Raw genomic sequence first — 21,632 nt, forward strand, 5'->3', positions numbered from 1 at the left:
TAAAGAAAACCAGAGTGTTTTTGTCCTGCCTGTAGCTCTGAGCAGGGATGACCAGATGGGAACATCTGTGCTGGGGCGGAGCTGGAGACCTGGTGTAGCAAGCACTGGTGGCCACCATCCACCCTAGTTATGCTTGTCCTGGTTCGTTGGTGGCTGGGGCCCTGGGCAGAGCACTGACAGCCTGGTCTGGCCCCCAGGGAAGGAGGAGCCCCTGGAGAAGCTGTATCAGGTGGGGCTGCTGCTGGAGACACCAAGGACAACCCCAAGGATGCCAAGCTCTTCCTCGACCTGGCCACCGGCAGCTGAAGATGATCGACTTGGATTCTGGCACCTTCTTCAGACACGCTCCCTGGGGCCCAATTTGCAGGTGAGTCCACAGCTGGGGGGATGCTCCCAGATGTGGGCATGGCACGGCCTGGCCGGGCACCAAAGGTTCCTCCCTTTGCTGGGGCAGACGCCACAGATTCTTCACTCGGCCGTCAAGCTGCCTTTTGGCTCTGCGCAGCTGCTGAGGGCTGGATGTGCCGTGGCCGGCTGCAGGCTGGGCACGTGTCCTGCCCTCCTGCTCTGCCCCCAAAGGCAGCAGTGATGGGCAGCTTTGGGCCCAGCTCTGAGCACGGCCAGCGTGGCCTGGGCACTGCGGGCACTCGGGACGAGGGGACAGGAGCCTTCGGCTGACGGGCACTTTCTGGTTTCTCTCCTTCCAGCCGGGCTCTGCGGGTGCTGAGGCTGCTCTGGGCTCTGCCAGGGCTCTGCTGGGCTCAGCCCCAGGCACGGCTGGGCCGGCTCTGCCCTCACATTGCTCTGACAGCTTTGCATCAGACCAGCCCATTCGGAGCCCACCGAGTGAGCTTTCTGCTTTTGCAGGTGAGTGAGACTCTCCTGCAGGCCAGGAGATTGCAGTGAGGGATCCACATCCAATTGGCAAGAACCCAAGCACTCCACAGTTCCAGCTGAACGCCTGGATCTCCACAGGATGTTTTGTCTGCCCCGCTCTTCCTTCCTTTTTTGGCTGGAATCGTGCAACTGCCCTTTCTTCCTCCTCCAGAAGTGCCACAAGTGAGCAAAACCTGGCGAGTGGACGGCGTTCCTAAGGCAGTGCAGTCTGGAGCGGATGGATGAAGAATTGCCCTTCTGCACTTCCCAAGCAGAGCAAAAAGCTGTAAGTGGGACTTTGCGTCTTTACGAAACCCCTGACAATTTCAAAGGGAATGTGCAGCTCATTCACAGGGTGAGAAGGAAGGTCGTCTTGTAAAGGATTTGGGGTTTGGCAAAGTTTAGATTCCCAGTCCTGCTTGGAGCTGGCGGGGCACAAAGCAATTTCCTATTGCTTCAATCACAGTTTAAAATAATACTGGAAACAAACCACAAAATCTTTTTTAAAAGGCTGCTGAGGTCAGCAGGATGGATCCATGCCATCAGCACATCTATGGAGTAAATAACGGAGATCTCATTTGAAAAAGTTCAGTTATCTCTTTATCCAAAGCTATAAAGTATTTTTACTACGCTGCACTTGGGTTTTGTTTTTATCTTCCACTTTTTTTCTGTGTTGTTTTTAATTTTCTTTTTTTTTTTTTTCCTAATAGAAAACTTGTCCTAGGGAAGGAATGTCCTTTGCTGCTGGTTCCCGTGTGGAGCAGCTCCCCAGGCAGAGCCCGGCAGCTCCTGGCCCTGCAGGGCTGAGGCTTTTCCCCGTTGCTGGGCACAGACTGATGGAGCAGCACTGCTGAACACGGGGACACGCAGAGGGAGCAGGAGCAGCTGCCTGTGTCCACCTGCAGCTCCAAGGCCCAAACTCTGAGCAGACAGGGCTGGAAGAGACTGGCAGGCTCCCTGTTTGCTGTGCTGCCCCACTTGTGCCCGGCCCAGCTCTGCGGGAGGCAGAGGGAGAACAAGGGGCAGCTCCGGCCAGCCCCCAGCACAGGAACACCTCCGGCCCCGGGCCTCGGGGCACTGTCAGCACCCGCTGCTCCGGCCACGGCTTCTGCTGGCCCTGACGGCGACAACCAAACTGTGCCTGATCCCCAGGGAGCAGCAGCAGGGCCTGGATCCGATCCCTCAGTCTGGGGCAGGGCTGGACAAACGACCCCCACAGCAGCAGCAGCAGCAGCAGCAGCACATGGAGCTGAGTTTGAGCACAGCCCCCGCCACTGTTCCCTCCCGTGGGCAGCGGTGTCACAGCAGCCTGAGGCACCCGGGAGCCCTCAGGGCCCGCAGGGACTTGAGATGGCAGCCCTGGGCTCCTGGGGGTTGTGCAAGGAACAGAGGCGAGGACTCCCTCTCCACGTGGAGCTTCCCGATGGAAAAGGCTGCTGTGAGCAGGCAGCTGCAAGGGCAGAGGAAGGAGGGTCTCGACCCCTGGATCTGTGCCACTTCCACAGTCCTGGGCAGCAGCCACCGAGCCCCGGGGGAACAGAGGGCACAGCAAGAGGGACAGAAGCAGGCAAGGTCAGAGACTGGAGAGAGCCAGACCTGGGAGCAGGAGCAGCTGCTTCATCGCACTCTTGGAGAAAGCTCTCGGCTGTTTCTAAGCGCTGAAAGGCGTGAAGGGCAGAGAGGAGGGGACACCAGACAATGCTCCTGTTTGCACACCCTCCCCTCTCAGTGTCCCAGAAGGAATTGGATGAACTGTATTCTTCTCTCTGAGTCGTCTCGTTCAGCGTGAGCAGCTTAGCACCAGGAGCTGAAGGAGCTGAAGCCTTAGGCCACAAGAGCTGACCAAGAGGGAACTTTTTGACCAAAGTAATGCTGCTAACATGTACCTGACTGAATCCAGCAGATAAAATCATGGGAATATAGAATCCTTTCTGCTGGGAAAGACCTGGGAGCTCATCAAGTCCCAGTGTTAAGCCAGCAGTGTCAAGCCCAGCACTAAAGCCTGAAGTGCCAAGGCCTGGACAAGAGGCCTGACTGAGGCCTGAACAAGCGGCCCTGAGCCAAAGGTGACCTCTCGATGAACCTTCCAGCCAAAGGTTATCTTTGTATCTGCTCGTTAACAAAATAGGCACCGTCATTAGCGTTGTAATAGATGCATCCTCTCCTCAGTGAAACATGTATTGACCTTTCTGTATTTAGAAGCCAGACAAGGCCATGAAGTCTGACATCTGGCCTTGTTCGGGGCTGTAGGGTCAAAGGCAACTCCCCTGGTTCCTCCTTGGGCCCTGGCCAGGCTTTGGGAGAAACCCAAGAGGAGGATGCAAGCAGATGTTCCTGCACTAGGAGTGCTGCTGGCAGTTTGTTTATTCAGCACTATCAAAGCTGGGCCCTCTCCCGGCCAGGCTGGAGCCTCAGCTGTGGCTGGAGGCAGGTGCAGGAATTCCCAGTGTCCGGGAGAGGCTCTGCAGTCCTTGGCTGTGACAGCTTCCCCAGCTGCTGTGTGGGTGTGGGCGATGGGAAAGGCTGAGGGTAACTGGTGATGGATCTTTCTCAATCACTGCGGGCAATCCGTGGTAGTGACGGCTGGCTGCATTGCTGAGCTGCTCCTTCTGTGCTCCTTTGCTGCTTTGAACTGTCGTAAATTTCACTGATTCCTTCAGGTGGTGTCTGTGTCCTTGGTGCTGAGCCTGCCCACTGCGAAAACAAAATTGGCATAGCTTGGCCGGATCAGCACAAAATGACACTTTTTAAATCTAAAGGTGAGGAATCAGTCCTATCCGAAATTCCCGGATGGGAAGCCCTTCCCTAGAGTTCTCTGGCTCTGGAGTGGGCTGAGGTGGGAACAGATTTTTGACAGGGGCCACTGTATTAGAGGGTGTAAAGTACCCCACACTGGCTCTGAAATGGCTCACTACTCAGCCTGAGTGGGTACCACAGTGGTCTCTTGAAAAGGAGAGACTTAGATGCCCTAAAAACCCTGGTACAGGAACAACTGGCTCAAGGACACATAGAGCCATCTATGAGCCCTTGGAACACCCCAGTATTTGTTATAAAAAAGAAATCTGCTAAGTGGAGGTTACTCCATGACCTGAGAAAAACCAATTCCACGATGGAGAGAATGGGCACATTGCAGCCTGGTGTGCCATCGATGTCCCACAATGCTGCCTGCCTCCTGGGACATCCTGACTGTGGACTTAAAGGGCTGTTTTTTCACTATTCCATTACCCCCAGATGATACCCCAAAGTTTGCCTTGACCGTGCCTTCTATTAATAACACTGCACCAGTGCAACGTTACCGATGGAAAGAACTTTCCCAAGGCGTGGGAAACAGCCCCACGATGTGTCAGTGGGGTGTTGCTCAGGTACTGTGATCAGTGAGAGAACAGTTGCCAGGGGCATACTGTTACCATGGCCTGGATGACATTTTGATTGCACCCCAAACCAGAAAAGAACTCTCACTGATTCAGCCAAGCCTGTTGCAAGCGTTCAAACCACTTGGGCTGCAAGTAGCACCAGAGAAAGTGCAGCAGCAACCACCCTGGAACTATTTGGGACTCAAAATAATGAACTAGACCATACAGCCACAAACAATTCCATTTCCAACCAAAATTCTAACTCTAAACGATGCACAAAAACTCTTGGGTACCATCAACTGGGTCAGACCTTACCTAGGACTGACTGACTCTCAACTAGCACCTTTATTTGACCTCCTAAAGGGTGACTCTGAATTAACTTCCCCCAGAAAATTAATCCTAGAGGCAAAAGCTGCTGTTGAAACAGCAGAGCAAGCTATCACCAACAGACAAGTCCACCGGATATGCCCAGAGGTGTGGATCACTGTGTTTATTCTCATTGTTAGTTTTCATCCTACTGGTGTTATTGGGCAGTGGAATCCACGCTGGCCTGATCCTTTGCACATTCCAGAATGAATGCTTCCACCTCATCAAGCAAAAAAGACGGCACCCACCGTCTTTGAACTAACTGCACAGTTAATTATCAAATGTTGTCGCAGGTGTTTACAGTTGAATGCTACGGATGCTTCAAAAGTTGTCTTGTCTCCGTGCCACAAGAGCAATTCTAATGGTGTTTTGCTAACAGTACAGCCTTGCAAAGTGCTTTGCAAGGACACTGGAACGCTTTGGGCACCTGCCCGACGTGTCTGTCCTACCTTACGTCCTGTCCAAGACCACCAGCAGCATTCTCCTGGTGGCCCCTCCACAGACGGTGTGGAGCCGTGTGTGGAACAGTGCTGGAAACAGCTTGTTCACCGACCTCGTGGAGAGCTGGGACTCTTAGAGTGACGGTGCGTTTAAGGATTCTGTTTGTTTACAAACTGGTTTTCTGTTTACAGAGTGGTTTTTTCTGTTTACAAATTGTTGTTCTGTTAATTGTTAATCTTGTTAATTCTGTTAATTGGTTTTTCTCAGGGTTTTAAAAGTTGAACGTTTTCTTGTTTTAGTGTTAAGTTGTAGTTTGGAACCATAAGCAGTTAACCTGTAACATGCCAGCCCGGAAGATTGTGATCTCGCCTGACAGCTCCTGGGAGTGAGTGCTGCAGCTCCAGTGGTACATGGGACACATCACTGGCTGAGCAGAATTAAGTTTGTCAAAACCTCCTTCAAATTAAACCCATGCTGTCTTGTGTTACCCTGTCTGCAAAAGGGCCCTTGCAAATGGGATAACGGAAAACAATCTGCATTTTAATAAAAGCAAAGGCAGGAGATGTAGCAGGGTCCAGCTGGTTCACAGCTGGGCATAATGAGTCTGATCATAACAGACCCAACTGGGCTGACCTGGCTTGTTCTAGAAGTCCCCGGGGGAACAAAGAGCTCAGCCAAGCCCATCCAAGCCCTGGCTGCAGACACACCCCTGGGCAGAGATGTGGGCAGTGCAGAGATTCCCAACCAGTTGGCTTTCCAAGCCCGGGAAATGCAAACTCACCATAAAAGGGAGCTTGGAACAATAAATTGTGGCTGTTGGTCAGAACTCAAGATGATACTGTGTGGTGTGTCTGTCTCCAACCCACCAGCCTCGTGTTCCACTATGTCTAAATCTGTGTTTCTATCTATATCTCTATCTTTATATGTGAAACAATAATAATAATGTGCAGTAATGCTGACAATACTGATTTGCCACCTTTGGCTGCTCAGGGATGTGACACTAAATACCCTACAGAAAAGCATTGGCCACGACTCAAATGTCAGTGCTAAACTTTGTGAGACTGCTTGCAAGGAATAAAGGAGGAAGGGATGAAATTGGCGATTTTTATGGGGTTTGCCGATACTGTGGTGTGGAATGCTTTGCCTGTTACTGTGAAAATACAGTGATTTGGACTGCTGGTGTTTTCATGTACCAGACTATTCACAAGCTGCAGGATCATCAAACAGACAAAGGGGCAGTTGAAGGAGCAGGTGAAAAAATGAGGAGATGGGAACCTGTCCTGATGGAGAACCCATCCCACAGATGTTCTCCATACCCTTAACAATGGACCCAGTGGGGAAATGGAAACCCCTGGATGTGCACAGCTGCGCCCAGTTTGCGAATACAACCGTGCACAGTGAGACTTTGACTTCTGGGGAAATTGTTCTGGGTGTGATGGCCCCTGACAGGGCCACCCCAGAGGCTGCAGGGCTGGACCTTCATGCATTAGAATTAATTAGGACAAATCAGAAGCAAATGAGAGTTATCAATACAGGAATAGGAACTCAGATTTCTCCAGGACACTGGAGGTTTGAGAACTGCTCACTGGAGCTTGGCCTTGAAAAGCGTTGATGTCATGGGAGAAGGAATTGATGCAGATTGTCAAGGAGAAATCAAAGTCATCCTTTGAAACAATAGTGAACAGAGTGGATTATTTAAGCCTATGGCGTGGCAGCAATTACTGATATTGCAGTTTGAAAAACAGTTGTGCAGAGAGGAGATCCACAGTGTCACTGCGGTCCCCTGGCTCCACAAGGCCCTGCAGGCTCCCAGGGCACCTTTGGTTCTATGGGGCCCGCAGGGTTTAGCTGGCGAGCAGGGTCAGCACCAAAGAGACACGCACCAACTTAAGGAAGCCCAAGCCCACCGCGGGGGGACCCGCCTCCCGCCGGGGCTCTGCCGGCACCGCCACCGGGACCCCCAAAAACACCTCCCGGGGACCCCCCATGTCCCCTTGAGGGGCATCTGCGCCTCAGCTCTGGAGCCCTGCGAGATCCAAACATCAAGCTGCCCGGCCCCGACAGAAAAAAGCCCCGGGAGCCATAAATATATTTTCTGTGAGCTCCAAACATCCCTCCCCGCTTCAAAAAAACCGCCCAGGATATTTGGGGCGCGCTCCCCCTCCCCGGTCACCCGCAGGATACGGGGGCGATGGTCCCGGGGCGAAGGAGCTGCAGATCCAGAGAGCAGTGAAGTCACGCAGTGCCTCCTCTGCCGGCTCCAGCTCCTCCATCCCTCCTCTTCCTCCTCCTCTGTCCCTCCTCCTCCTCCTCCTCCTCCTCCGTCCGTGCGGCCGCGGGCCGGGAGCTCTCGGGTGAGCGGGGCCGGGCCGGGACACGATGGGAAAAGGGGGGGTCACCCCCAAACCGAGCTGGGGGCAGCGGAGGTTTGGGGGAACAATGGGAAAGGGGTGAGAGGGGGGGGATAGGGGGAGGTGGGACAGCGGGAAGGGAGTTCCCAGTCGGGGTCCCCCAGTAAACCCCAGGACTCCCAAGCCCTGTCCCAGCGCCCACAGTTCCCTCCACAGCCCCGGCTGAGTGGGGGGCTCAGCCCAGGACCCGTCATTGTCTGGGGCTCCCTCGAGTGCAGCAAATGGGAGAGTGCCCCCCAGGGTGGAGTTTTGGGGGTCTCCCCACCATCACGGCTTTAAGAACCCCCGACAGTCAGGCGCCGCTTTAACTCCCCTTGGCAGGGCGACACCACTCCCGTTGATTCCGGTAGTGGAGCCCCCATGGGGGGCTTGGGGGTCCCGGGAGGGTTTTTGGGTCCCGGGGGGTCTGGGGCTACCTGGGTGATGCCGATGGTGGTGATGAGGACCCCGTGCCAAGTATAAACCTGCTCAAGGGGGCTTGGGGGCGTGTTGGGAGGTCCCATGGGAATTGTGATGTCCTGAGAGGGTTTAGGGGGTTCGTACGGGTCGTTTGCAATCTTGGGGAGTTTTTGGAGGGTCCCAGGGATGTTTTTGGGGTTCCAGGGCAGGTTGGGGTGTCACGGGGAGATTGGAGGTTCCCAGGGAGGGGCTGGGGGGTACCTGGGCAGGGCAGGTGACAGAGCTGGGACCCCGTGCCGGGTCCGAACCTTCTCACTGGGCAGCGTCAGCGTGTTCAGGGAGATCCTGGGGGACCCCGAGGGTCACCCCAATTCCCAGGGGACCCAAAATACTAAGGGCTCCCCTGAACTCCCTCACCCCTGGATCTGCTGCAGGCAGGGGGACACCAGCACTCGGCCCCTGCCCCCACTATCATGGGGGGGCTGTGGAAGAAACCAGGGGGGCACAGACAGGTCAGGGTGGAACCCCAGAGTCCTGGAGGAGGGGACATGGGGACAATCCCAGGAATCCCCGTGAGGGGCTTAGGGGGGACCCAGGAGGATTTGGGGGCGGACTGGTGGGGTCATGGGGGCATTTCCAGGAGTCTTGGGAGGGGGGGAAGAACAGGGTGAGCCCCCAGGATGGGTTTGGGCAGAACCGGATTGGAGCTTCCAGACGCTGAATCCGATGAGGAGAATGACCACGATGGCAGCGATGACGGACACAGCGACCACCAGGGTGAGATTCCTGCTGGATTCCGGCTCTGGGAAGCACGGGATGGTGAGGAGGGGCAGGGGAACCTCCATCCCACTGCGCCACATTCCCAAACTCCCAGTTACCACTTTCCACATTCCCCGCCTCAGCCCAGGAGAAGATGCCGGGCTCCGGCATTCCGGGATACTCCACCCGGCACCGGTGCTGCTCCCGCTCCTCCGGCAGCGCCTCGATCCTGGCCCGGGGGGGGAAGGCGCCGTCACTCTTGGGAATGATCCCGGATTTCATCCCCCTTCATCCAGCTGATCCCCATGGAGCTGGGGTAACATCTGTACGTGTGGCAGGACAACATCGGGAAACAAAGGTTTACTTAACCGAAACAAAGAGGTGGACAAAGGTGGAAGGGGGAGATAACGCCGGTAAAAGACAAAGCTTGAGGCAGCTGCGTGCTTTTCTTTCTCCGGCGTTCGGGGAGACGCGTGTCTGCCGCTCCTCGAGGAGCTCAGCCGCCGCAGAGCACGCCGAGCAGAGAACGGCTGTTGCTGGCTGGAGGAGTTTCACTGTGGCCAAAGGGATCCAGTCCTGGGAAATCTACTATCACCAGTTCGGCCTGAATCCTGAGTTTTCCCTGCCACCTGCGGGAGCTGGTCCAGGCCCTGCCTCGCCTTCGGCTCCTTCGGCGCTGCTCCTCTTGCTGCAGCGTGACCCTGCACCCCCTGCGCTGCCGGGACATCCTGCCCCTGCCTGCCGGGACACCCTGCCATCCCAGCGACCAGCCCGGGACTTTTCCACTGTTTCAGCTTGGTGCTCTGAGGATCCTGCAGGGACACCGAAACCAAACTGCCCTGGGTTTTGTGAAACAAAGCCCTCGAGGTTCTTGGTACTGTTGTCGTTTGTCATTAATGCTGTAGTTGTTTGGGGGGGAGGGAGTTTTTTGTGTTTGTTTGCTTTGTATTACATACTAGTAGAGAACTGCTATTCCTATTTCCCAAATCTTGGCCAAAGAGCCTCTGATTGTAATTTTACCTGGCAGATACCTGTCTTCCCAAACCAAGACAAGGAGGAAGGACAAATCTCACTCCCTCCGCTTCCAAGGAGTGTATATTGTGTGTTGTATACTCCCTTGGGGTGTTTGCCACCTTTCCTGAGGGTGAACTTGTAGGATTTGTTGCAAACTTATTCACAAGAAATGTTGTGTGTACCTATTAGAGTTTTAGAGTGAGTTAGGGATTTGGCAAAGGTGAATTGTTTAAGTTGAAAATAATTTTTGGGTGTAACAGATCAACCCCTGCATACTACAGATAAAAATACTTGCAAGAACCTTTCCCTTTTTCATTTATCATTATGCACACTGCTTCACTGGAAAAGGCCTCACAGGATGTGTTTGGAGAGGAGCCTGCTTTTCCATGAAGCAACAAGGAATATTTGACTTTTGAAAGAAAGAGACAAAAACATGCCATTTTTTTAATGGCACGTTCTTAGTTATCAGATTAACAACATTTTTGGAGGGGTATTCAAGCAAGTATTAAGCGTAAAACATACAAATAAACGTACTCTTACTTTCAGCAATCCTTTAAGAACTAGAGACTTCTCTTAAAGCAGGATCCCTTTCCTTCTGGGTGGATCACCTTTAGGTATTCCTCCAAACAGGCTGCAGCTGTCCCATGTGACACTGGCAGGGGCAGCTCTGGGCCGTGGTGCTTCCCCAGGAGTTTTTGGCGGCTGACTCTTGCTTAGGTAATTTAGTAATTGTGCTGCCACCCTCGGGATCCCCAAAAGGTCTGTCTCCCACATGCCTGCATGTTGCAAGACTCTATTTCATTTCCATATGTTCCTCTTTTCTGTGCACGATTGGTCTTTGGACAGATAGAGGAGGGGTTTTAGCACCTGTTAATGAATTAATTAAATGGTGGATGTACTGATGTAATCTCTACAAAATGATTCTGTTAGATACTTTGGAGACTTCTGTTTTGCTTGTGTGATCTTTACTATTTGAGGGAAACTTTGAAACTCCTGATGGGCCTTGAGTGATTTTTACTTCTTGGACAGATCGTGCTTCTCTTGTCTTTCTACTTGTTGTCCCCTTAATTTTAGCCCCTAGAGGGCTAAACTTTACAGTTTCGTTAAATAAATCATAAATACTTCAGTTTATAAATAATATAGATGTTCATTGTATATTTTTATATAATTTAATTTTGTCCCCTACAGGGCTAAAATTTGGAGGGTGAGTGCTGCTCTTCAGGAAAACCTGGTGATGGAACAAATGAGGCGCAGCTGGCATCAGTCAAGGTTTCAGTTAGACAGAGTGGAAACTCTGCATTTGGACCAAGTGCCTTCATCAGAGCAGCAAGTTCCAGAGCTCCTTCACTGTGGCACCTTCGGGCTTGGTGGTAGGAGAACCTGACACAGTGAGTGTAAAGCAACGACACCTGGGCTTGCAGAGTCTGTGGGTGAGTAAAATCTGGTCTAAGTTCTGTTGTTTTACAGAAGAAAAATGTTGTAGCTGATCTGTCAAACACAGTGGACTCAAAGTGAGAGCCTGGCAGTGACTCTGTAAGAAGAAATGGTTTCTAAAACAGGGTAAAAAAGTGGGAGCTGGCTGCTGAAGATTGATAGCAGAGATTGTTTTTGTCTTGGTTGTCGCACTAGTGATTCCACGTGGTATATTTTGATGCTTTTCAGTTTAGATTGCTATACGAGTATGAAGTTTGTCTTGTCCTCTCTTTGTTGGGCAGCTTTATGGCCATGATACTCAGGAAATTATGAGCTTTCTTTATGTTGATTTATGCTGTTGGCTGGGGTTTATTTGTGGGGTTTTTTCTGCTTGTGGTCTCAACCATTAACAAACAAACATGTGCTGGACTTCTGCTTTGTGCATAAACCTCCAAAGTGGAAAAAGGCCTTTGATATTTCCTGTATTTCTGTTATAAAGTAGATCAGCATGAGGAACATCATGACATTATAGTTATTTTTTTTAAATGTTTTTCATGTATTTGTCAACTTGTACTGCTGCTGCATAAATTCATTAGGAGTCTTTGTGGAGTGCTGAGCAGGGTTGTGGTAAATGAGTTTTGCAGGTGTGGACTGGTGGAATTGCAGTTTGCCCTGCAGTGTGTTTTAGTCTCCTTTGTGAGTGTTTCCCCACCCCTCACCAGGCTGTAACATGTATAAGTGCCCAAGTGAGCAGTTATTTACCTGTGGCAAGTCTGTTGTACCTAAACTCAGGAAATTGTACACCTCCTGGCCCTATTTACCTTGATCTTATTCCATAAAATCTTCATGCTGATAATCTGTGCAGCTCAGAGGCACTGAAAGATGATCTGCCAAAAGAGAGAATACTTGCTCTGAACTCTGTGGCGGCCCTCAGGAGTCATTCTGATTGATGTCTAGGGATTTCCCAAGGACTGGACATGCTTGATCTTGAGCTTGTAATTAATTGTCAGAGCTGCTCTCAGCTTTAGAAATGGGTTTCTACTAACTGGCCCAAAATAGCAATGTTGGGCTTTGAAACTGTTGCCGTTTATGTGTGAAATCAGTTGCACCAAGAGCATGTTGTTTTCATGAGTAACAAAAAGGATCCTGTTCTGTAATGTCATCCCATCTGTTAGAAAATGTTCGCACCTCTCCTTTCACAAGGCATTTTTTTTTGTACACGGCAAGGATGCATTAAATTTAGTCACGTGCAGAAAGAAATCTGCACCTGGATACTCGTTGTAAAGGCACTAGATATGTGTGATTTCTCTGTATTTTAACACTTATTTGAATACAATAGATGAAGCTGGTCAGATGATGAAAGGGCTCTTTGGCTATTGAAAGCCCTCTTGCCACCTCATCTCTCCTACTGTCAGTGTATGCCTGCCAGTTAATAATAGCTTGAAACTGGTATAGTTTCAAGCTATTTTTTGCCCATTTCCCTCTTGGTTGCCATCAAAAGAACAGGTTCTATTAGGGGAGCCTTTCTTCCTGTAAGTAAATCGATGTTTAGTGAAGAGAAAATGCATGGCAGTGGTGGAAACTTAGCAGAGCTTCCTGCTCCTGCTGTACTGCTCATCATCCCATTTATCCGTGGGGAAGGAGGGCAGTGTCTCTCTTTAGGATATCATGCCCTGACTCGGGGAGATTTACCTGGTGGTCCCACCCCAGAATGGTCCATAGGAAGCCTGGCAGGCTGCCAATTTCTTGCTTAGACCGAGGAATCTAAGGGACTAAAACCAGGAGAATATGTTCTGCCTGTGTTACGTGATAGACATGAGCAACGTGTTATCACAGAGATGTGACAGGGACCTTGTTAGGCCCAGCAGATGTTTTAGTCCTGGCTCTCCTACTCTGAATGTGAGAGCTGGAAACATGCTGGCAGTGTAGTGCACATCCTCAGAGGATGGAAGGTAATCTGACAGCTCACTTTAACCCTCTTCAATAATGTTGACTCTTCTGGCATCGGTTTGTTGAGAATGTGGCTTCTCATGTGGAAAACCGAGACTTCTTGTAGTAAAAAGAAGGATTTCTTTTCCTGATTTGGTTTTCATTTTTTTTCTGGCTTAGGTTAGAAGAGAGAAATATTTGAATGTAGCATTGACGTGTTTAATTTCTAAGCTTTATTTGGAGACTTTGAAATAGTGAAAATACGTAAGCATTATTGAAGGAATAAAGTGTTCTTGTTTGATGCATTCGACTGTTCTTTTCTTTCTGAGAATCTGTGTTTTTAGAGATACCAGGCAGTACTTTTTCCTTTAGCAGTACCAGAGTCCTGCTGTCTGTCTCAAGAGAAGGCAGAAAAGGTCATATAAGAACTGTTTAGATAAGATAGGTGGCATTTCTGTCAGTTCTCAATAGCCGGTGAACCAGATGAGGAGCTGCACAAAACTGAAAACAAACAAGTAATGTTGCTCTGTCCCTGTCCTCCAAGTCTAAAAAATCCTCTCAATGCCCTCAAGCTGCTGTCTTAGTGAAGGGCATCTTTTCTCTTGAGTGCAAGTTTAGAAAATGTTTTCTTGTACTGGTTATTTTAATTAAAGCGATGTTTGTTTTCCAAGACAGCGATTCAGAGGGCTGTCCTGCTCTGCATAATTACCTGTCACAGCAAAGAGAAAATATTAAGATGGGAAACTGAGATTGGTGTAAAATTCTGTCTTATCTGCAAGGTATATCAGCAGTGTATTTCATAGACCTTGATTGTATCCAAGATTCCAGGGGGCTCCTGGTGTCAGGTGAGAATCCTTCTTTATGGAAAGCACTTGCTCTTTTCCTATTGATATTGGTGAGCCAAAGAAACTGTTTTTTGCTGCTTCTTGTAGCAAACCGAGTGGGAAATGTGAGCTGTAACAGCACTGCCTAAGCCTCTCTGGCAGCCTCATGCAGTAGCCTGCTTTTAAAATTGGTTGGTAAGATGACAGCACTTCGCTGCCAGTCTGTGAGGTATCCATGTAAGGTGGGTTATCTTTGCTCAGGTGCCTGGAGACTTGTTCTTACAAGAGATACAAACAATGCATTTGAGAATTTGGCACATCTGGGACATTTTATCTTGCTCTTGGAGAAAAAGGTCAAATGCTCCACAGCCTGTTTCTCTTAAATAGCAGAAAATCCCAGCATGGATTGAAGATTTGACCCCCATTAAAATACATCAGATCTAACATAGCTGTGTGGTTTTAGCTGTGTACATAAATACATAACTGCAGATGAATATTTAAGCACTCCTAGTGTAAATAGAAATACGCAGATGCACATGCTAGGCATCCTCATGCATGCCTACAGCTGCAGAGAAAATGTACAGCAGGCAAAGGACTTTCGGATACAATGAAATGAATGGCTTTATTAAGATCTTAGTTCCTCATTAAAAGTACTGAGAAGTAGAACTTGTGTGAAAGACTAAAGCTGGGATTTCAGATTAATGTGTGTGGATAGTCAAGATGAACTCAATTCTGAAACGTAGGAGTGTCTATGGAGATCTGTTGAACTGTGTTCATATATATCACTGTTTCTTCTTGTCCCAAGTTTGTTTTTTTTTTTTTTTTTTAATTTGGGTTTGCCATTGTGCAGTTTTAGGAAGGTTAATATTTAGTGCAGTTTAGAAGTCCTAAAGAAAGCACGTGTTTTAATCCAAGACATTTCTCCCATTGTTTTAAGAGGAAAAAATGATCTTGTGTCAATGGTGTGGACTCTTATCCTCCTGCTTCAGTATTCAATTATTTTGATTCTTCTAAATTTTCAGCATGATGTGCATAACAAATTGGCCTCTTAAGTGATAGATATTTTTTGAAGGTTTGCTCAATTGTGCTTTCAGATTTTTCATTCACCTTCTGGTGGCTTGGCTGGGTCTGCATACACAAGTGCATGAACTGAACTATCATTAGCAAGTTCAGTTTTTCCTCTTCTGCTCTTCATGGCCTCTAAGTTTTTCTTGTCTGCTGTCTTTGCAAACCAGTTTTTCTGCAGGGTCACTTTAAATCACCTGGTGTAACAAATCTGAGTGTGACAAATGTGTTCATGAGGGAATGTGTCTTGCTTGTTGTGGCCATCAAAATAGGTTTCGCATGGTAGAAATTTGATAGTATATCTACAGTTCTCCAATCTTGCTTTTGCCAGTGTCCTTGAGTTCAGTTTTTTAACAGTCACAATGAGTTACTGACTAGCTGGCATTGAAAAATTTTGACTTTACCCTCAGGGGCCACTGTAGGCTTTGTTCTGATAAATACTTGTCCAAACATCCCCATTATTTTTTCTTCAAGACAGAAAAATGTGACACAGGGTGCTGTGCCTGTTATCTCCCACCTAGACTTGTTTGGTTGTTTGTTTTTTGTTTTTTTTTTGTTTTTTGTTTTTTTTTCCTTTGAGAGAAACTTCAACCTTTTTATTCATTGACCTGGTGAATACTTTATCAATGTATTAAGGTCCTTTTATTAGTGTGGATTTTTTTAAAGTTTAAAATAAAAATCAGGGAAATATTCTAATTGTATGATTTATATGGTTGGTTCTTCTCCAGAAGAAAGCTTAATTGTTGAAATATTTCTAAGTTCCTGTGTTCTGATTACTTGAGTAGTCTGTGCTAAGTGTTGAGCAGAAGCTTGCAGAAGAGCTGCAGGATTGAAGGAGAGCAGAAGTGACACGAAGTAAAGTTCTCTTGGGAAATCTTATGGAGGTTAAGCAAGTGCAGCAGGATTTGAGCAATGCTGCTTCGTCCATTTGTTCATGTGTGGATGCCAGGGTGGAGGAGGCTGGAATTGGGAGCCAAGATCGCTTAGAGGTGTGTCTGTGAGAGAAGCCAACTGCAATCTGCTGGTTTCTGGTGACTTTAGAGGTCCCTGTCCAGTGTTAGTCCTGTCTCCTACTGGAGCAAGCTATTGATCACTTGGCCAAAAGTGTTGCTGCTTTAAAGAACTTCCCCAAACTTTAGGGAACAGTGGGACTGTCATTAAGAAAGAGATATAATTCCAAGCACTTTCTCTTGGTTTTAAATGCTGACTTCATGGGGTTTTTCCCCTAAGAGTAGGAGGGCTTCATGTAAGTCTTGAAACTGCTGGTGGTTGATAGGCTTTTATTTATTTAATCAGGGCAGTGCATGTTACAGAACTGACAGCAAAGGGATCAGGGCTGGAAATATTTTTTACTAGACATCAACATGCTGCTGTGCTGTTGGGAGAAAGGGGAGATTGCTTTGCCAGCACCATCTGGGAGCCTCTGCTTGGCTGTATGGTAGGCAGACCTTTTGTGAATCAGAGGAGAATTGCCTTTGGAATAAAGCCTCTTGGTGGCAGGTTTTTTAATCTGCTGCACTGACAGAATTGCTCCATCTTGTCCTCTTAATGCAAGCGTGTGTGCCAAATCTGCCTGAAGGGCTCTGTATCCAGGAGAGAAGGAAATGGTGATGCCTCTGAAAGGTGCTTGCCTTCTTTTGAGAGACCAAATAAACTTTTGGTGGCTTTGTGGGGCTGCAGCCAGCACTCTTGGGTTATATATTCTTCTTATATAAACGTAGTACACACTTTAAATTTATTGTTGGAGGAAAGAATAGAAATGTTGGCTGTGACTTGCAGAGGCAAACAGCGTATGCTGTGTGTATAATTGTCAGTTTCCTTAAAACTAATGTTTCAGAGTCTATGTCTCCTCAAGATGGTGGCAGAGATACCAGAGTGCCCCTGGTGGGCTTCAGGGGTGGAGGGATGGATGCAGTGTTTGCCTGTGGAAAAGGTGGGGTGGCGAATATATCGAGTTGTATGAAATGGCATTTACAGAACTTGCAAATAAGAGCTTCAGCTGTTCAAGCTTCCTGCCCTGAAGTGTTTGTGATTTAGTCTCTCCTCTCTGAAGAGCACCCCGGTAGGTTTTTTTGGGTTTTTTCCCCTGTGTGGGGCAAGGTGGAGAAGAAAGAAGCAGGTATGAAGAGAGCAAATTGAACAGCCAGTATTGCCAACAGCAAGTAACATCTTCAAAGTTTACCTGCAGCTTGTAAATTAAAAATGCCAACTCTTCCTTGTGCTGAAGTGAAGCACGCAGCCACCAAACATACACCTGGTGAGTGCAAGGAGAGATGGCAGACATTTTGACTGGTACCTTTTTCCAGAGGTCTTGAATTAATGTACTTCCTTGAATGATCCAGGAGTATTTGTCCACAAGTCCTGAAGGCCATCTGCAGTTGCTTAAAGTATTTCCAGTGTTTTTCTTTACTGCAGCTCCAAGTTGGTTGGAACCAGTATTCTATCTGCCTTTGGAAAAAGTGTAGTAGATTCCAGCAGAAATGAAATTTCTCTATGGAAATACGAGTGAGGAAATTGAGGCTTGAAAACACTCCGATTCAATTGTGATTGAAGTTCAGTCACAATTTGAGCAATGAGCAACACCCTGGAACGTTCACATCTAAGTAGCATCTGGTCTTGTAGGGCTTGGTAACGTGTTAGGGAAGATTTGAGTGGAATCCAGGTATTTTTGGGCAGTGACATTATTCTGAGGGAGTTTTGGATTCTCTTAGGCACCAGTAGTACCCTAGTACAGCTCCTGCAGGCAGTGGTCTTGTTTCAAATACATCAGAACTTCATTTGCTTTACTGAATATGGAGCAATGTGGTATGAGGAGAAGTGGGTGCAGTTTGAAATAGAATTCCCGTATTTGTGGAATTTAGGTGTTATGCTGGGGAAGAGCCACCAAAAGAACTGTTAGACAAACAATGAAAATAGGCAATAAGGTGTGGATTTTTGGTGTAGCTTGTCTCCCTGTTGAGCTAAAGAAATATTTCCAGCTAATGTAGAAAGGGGCGATGATCTTGCTGCTGAACTACTCTGCCTGCAACAGCCTTCAGGGCACAGTGTTGAGCCAGATCATCAGTGCCATTTTGTAGCCTGTGGCTGATAATCCAGGTTTCTTCTTTTCAAGGGATTGCTGAAGAAAGCGTGCCTGAATTCCTTTAAGTATTTGTGGTGACCAGTAGTTAAACAGGAGAGTGCGCACTTACAGACGTGTCAGTTGGAAAACTCCATATTAAGGAAGGTGAAAATGACTTTAAATACAAATATGGAACTTGGATGTTGACAGAAGTGCTGTAAAAAGCATTAAATGTTGGGAGCGTTTAGAAGACATGAAGGCATCAGGGGTAAGTAAGGAGCAGTGGGAAATGTCCCTGTGGCTCGTGAGAGCCTTGTGAATGGGCAGGAATGTTTAGAGCATGACTGAACATCATGAATGATGGGAAGGCATTGTATCCTGGGTGCTTTGTTTCAATAGCCACAAGAACACTATCAGTACTAAGGAAATATTCCAGTGAAAGCACTGCTGGAATAGTTTCAGAAAGTAATAGTCAGAACAGAGGATCTTGTAACCTTTCAAATCCTATTTTGTTGTATGACACTTCTTTGGATGGGAATGTTTTAAAATTGCTCTTAAGTACACAAAGATAACAAAACCTATCCAAACAAGCAAACTCCATGTACGTTTACAAAAAAAACCCCAAAAACCTATAAATAGAAGCCTCCCATCAAAGGGGTGAAAATATTAGGATGAAGAATTCCCCCATGTGAAATAGCATTTCCAGGAACAAGAACTAATTGCTTAGAGCACCAAACAAATAATTTGTTTGTAGACAGAATCCAGAAATGCAGATCATTGTGTGCTATATCTTTGAAGCTGAGCGATATTTTCTTCTGATCATTACAAGCATATACACAAGCTATTTATACAGCTGGTACTAATGACTTAAACTTGTAATCAGTCAGACTTTTCTTTGGCAGTGTATCTGGTTTAAGGATAAATGAGCACAGGTGGTTGCAGAGTTAGAGCTGAAGAAGCAGAGCATTAGTAAGTGTTTGGCTGATCTTGATTGAGCCACAGTCAAGAGCAAAAGACCCCTATGAGCAATTACAGACCTATTGTTTCATAATTTATAATCACTCAATTGATTCGAATTTGATGGGCAGCTACTCTGACAACTTGTGTTTTGCTTTTCTTATTGCTTTTTCTGGTTTCTCTTACTCTGAAATGATACAAGATAGGAGGGCAAAGTAGCTCCTGTCAGTTCTGTTAAAAGGTTGTTCCACTTGACAGTTACATACTATTTTTCCATCTTTGAAATCTTGGCTGAATGGATTATGGAATCACCGTTACGTATCAGTCATCAAGTTAGGATATTTTTACGTTTCTTTATTCATCTTTGTGCTGTAAAATAAGCAACTCAACGTAAAAACTAGTGATGAGGAAGAGTTGCTCAGTTATGGTAACCTACACTTTTTCCCTTCAATGCCTGTTTGTCTTTCATTGCAGTGACTCTCAGTATTGTTTCCAATAATCCTCTTTCCAATGGCAGAATAATGTTTTTAGTCTGAATACAATTCTTGCTATCATATTTGATCAGGGATAGGCCTCCTGTTATTCTCCATGACCAACCACATTCTGCCCAAAAGATGTGTTGAAAATGTGCACTTTTTTTGTGTGTCGGGCCAAAAAAAAACCCCAACCGAACATTTGTTAATCTTTGTGCTTTATGGGAACAGGTTGCTCCATTGTCCTTAATAGTTGTGATGGAATGACCAAGCAGATTGTGGGTAAAGATACTTTTGGGTTGAGGTGGTTACACAATTAAATGAATAAAAGGTGATATTTCTGCATTGCCAATACGTCAAAAGCTTAGAGCTTTTGTAGTAGAATTTTAATGAAATTAATAAGACACTCTCGGCTGAATTAACAAAGCCAAAATTATGCATCACCACTACTTCTGTCCATTGAAGTATTATAATAAATGTAAAAAGAAAGTCATCACTATCATTCAGAATGCTATGAACAGGGATTGGACAATAACCTGGCTGGTGTAAGCATTTATAGTTCTAAGAGAGCGGAAATAAATTTAAATCCTCTTACAGGTTTAATGACCAGGCAAATGTAGGGTAAAGGAAAACCTTGAAAGTTGTCGTAAGTTGAGTTTTGTTGCGTCTTTTTAGTTCTTGAATATCTTTTAGAGAAAGTCAAATCTCAGAGCTCTGAGACCACCTGTAGCTACAAAGCCTTGAATCCTGTTTGCTGACTCCCAAATTCAAATCTCAACTTTGTGTGGACTGCCTGAAGCCACGAATGACACAGTGAGAGCATTCAGGCTCAAATACTGTCTGCTTTTCTCTAGCTCTAGGGGCAGATTAGGCAGCACTTCAAGTCATTTCTCTGGTTTCAGTCCTTCCACTCTTGGAAAATTGACTCTCCATGCAAGTTGGCCACTTTGTTAATGACTGTATTGGAGTTCAGGCTGTCTTGTGGCAGTAATGAATGATAGTATCTTCAGAGCAGGAGCAATAAGTTTTTTTCTTCATCTTTTAAGTGTTTCAGAAAACATGTTGATTGAAATAAGCTCGTTGCCATCAGTGAGACAAGAGAGAGAGTGGTATGCTTGCAAAAGAAAACAGCGCTCCAATTTTGTACTGTTCAGTAGGTGTTCTCGGCAATTCCCTTCTTCCGAGTGGCCAAGGATCAGAAGAGAGCTCCTGACCTTGTGCAATTTTGCAATTCATAGATGTCCAGCATGATTTAGGATTTTGGAATTAAATGGCTTGAGTTTGCTAAGTTGTAATTGAGCTGTTGAATTTCATTCATGAAACATAGACTGGTCAAACAACTGACCCGTATATTGGTTGGTTATTTGCTGTTCTGAAAAATAACCTGCCTTGTGAAATGGAAAATTGAGGTCAAGCCTTTCATGCGCCTCATTCAAAGGAGCTTTTTGCTCAAAGTCACTTGAATTGAGCCATGTCTTGGTACTGTGGGCAGTTTGTCTAGAGCTAAGGATTATGGTTTATTGTCTTTGAAATCTATTTTTCTGTTAAATTCTCAATGAATACCCTCATCTGAAAGTAGATGTAGTGGTGGTATTTAGCGTTAAATTCCTACTTCTTGCTCAAAAGGTCTGTCTGAACTTCTCTATCTGGTATTGACAAAGTTTGCCTTTTTGTCTGAAAAGATCCTTCATGGCATTCGGTTAGCTCTTGTCTCTGCCCCATCCCAATATAAGGGTGCAAAAACCTGTCTGCCACACCACCTCTTAGGAGGTCGGGGAGAGCTTTTAGGGATGTGTTTCTCCTCCCTTGTAGTACTGTAGTGAGAACAGTCTTTCATGTTTGGCGTCATTGCAGGGAGATCCTCTTTTGGGTAGGTTGTACAACGTGTAAAACCTTTCACTTGCGGGTATAATAACTATGGTAAGGAAAGAGCAGTGAAAGGCAGCCCTGTTCAGTTCATGTCCCGGTCAGCACTGACAGTTGTGCTTCATGCAGATTCTCACTGGGCTGATGGGCTTTGGTACCAAAGCACTGGGTCTCTCATCCTTACGCTATTGATGGTGTGACTGAACTGCTCCCTGCTCTGGCTGTGCAGTTTGCTTTCTTGACAAATATCCCCTGCTCAGGAAAATGGGCACTTCTGAGGGAGCTGCTGCTGACAAAATAACTTCAGTTGCTTATCCTTTTGAAGTAAGGTTTCTTGAGAACCTCAAGGAAACAGTCTGTTTAACTTTTACCTCTTTGCAGACAGTAATGTTTAGTGGAGAGAAGTATTTCAGCCAGATGCCCAA

General features: G+C 47.0%; 1 protein-coding gene across 1 annotated transcript in view; it reads right to left on the reverse strand.

Annotated features, from left to right (window-relative positions):
• Window positions 1-21,632, reverse strand: part of LOC136303562 (uncharacterized) — a gene marked incomplete at its 5' end in the record, with an annotated part of 1,177,971 nt that overhangs the window by 542,209 nt on the left and 614,130 nt on the right. The window lies entirely within an intron of this gene.

Source organism: Chamaea fasciata, unplaced genomic scaffold, assembly GCF_029207755.1.
Source record: "Chamaea fasciata isolate MVZ Bird 193981 ecotype frontalis unplaced genomic scaffold, bChaFas1.0.hap1 SCAF_37, whole genome shotgun sequence".
In the NCBI taxonomy this organism is placed as follows: Eukaryota; Metazoa; Chordata; class Aves; order Passeriformes; family Sylviidae; genus Chamaea; species Chamaea fasciata.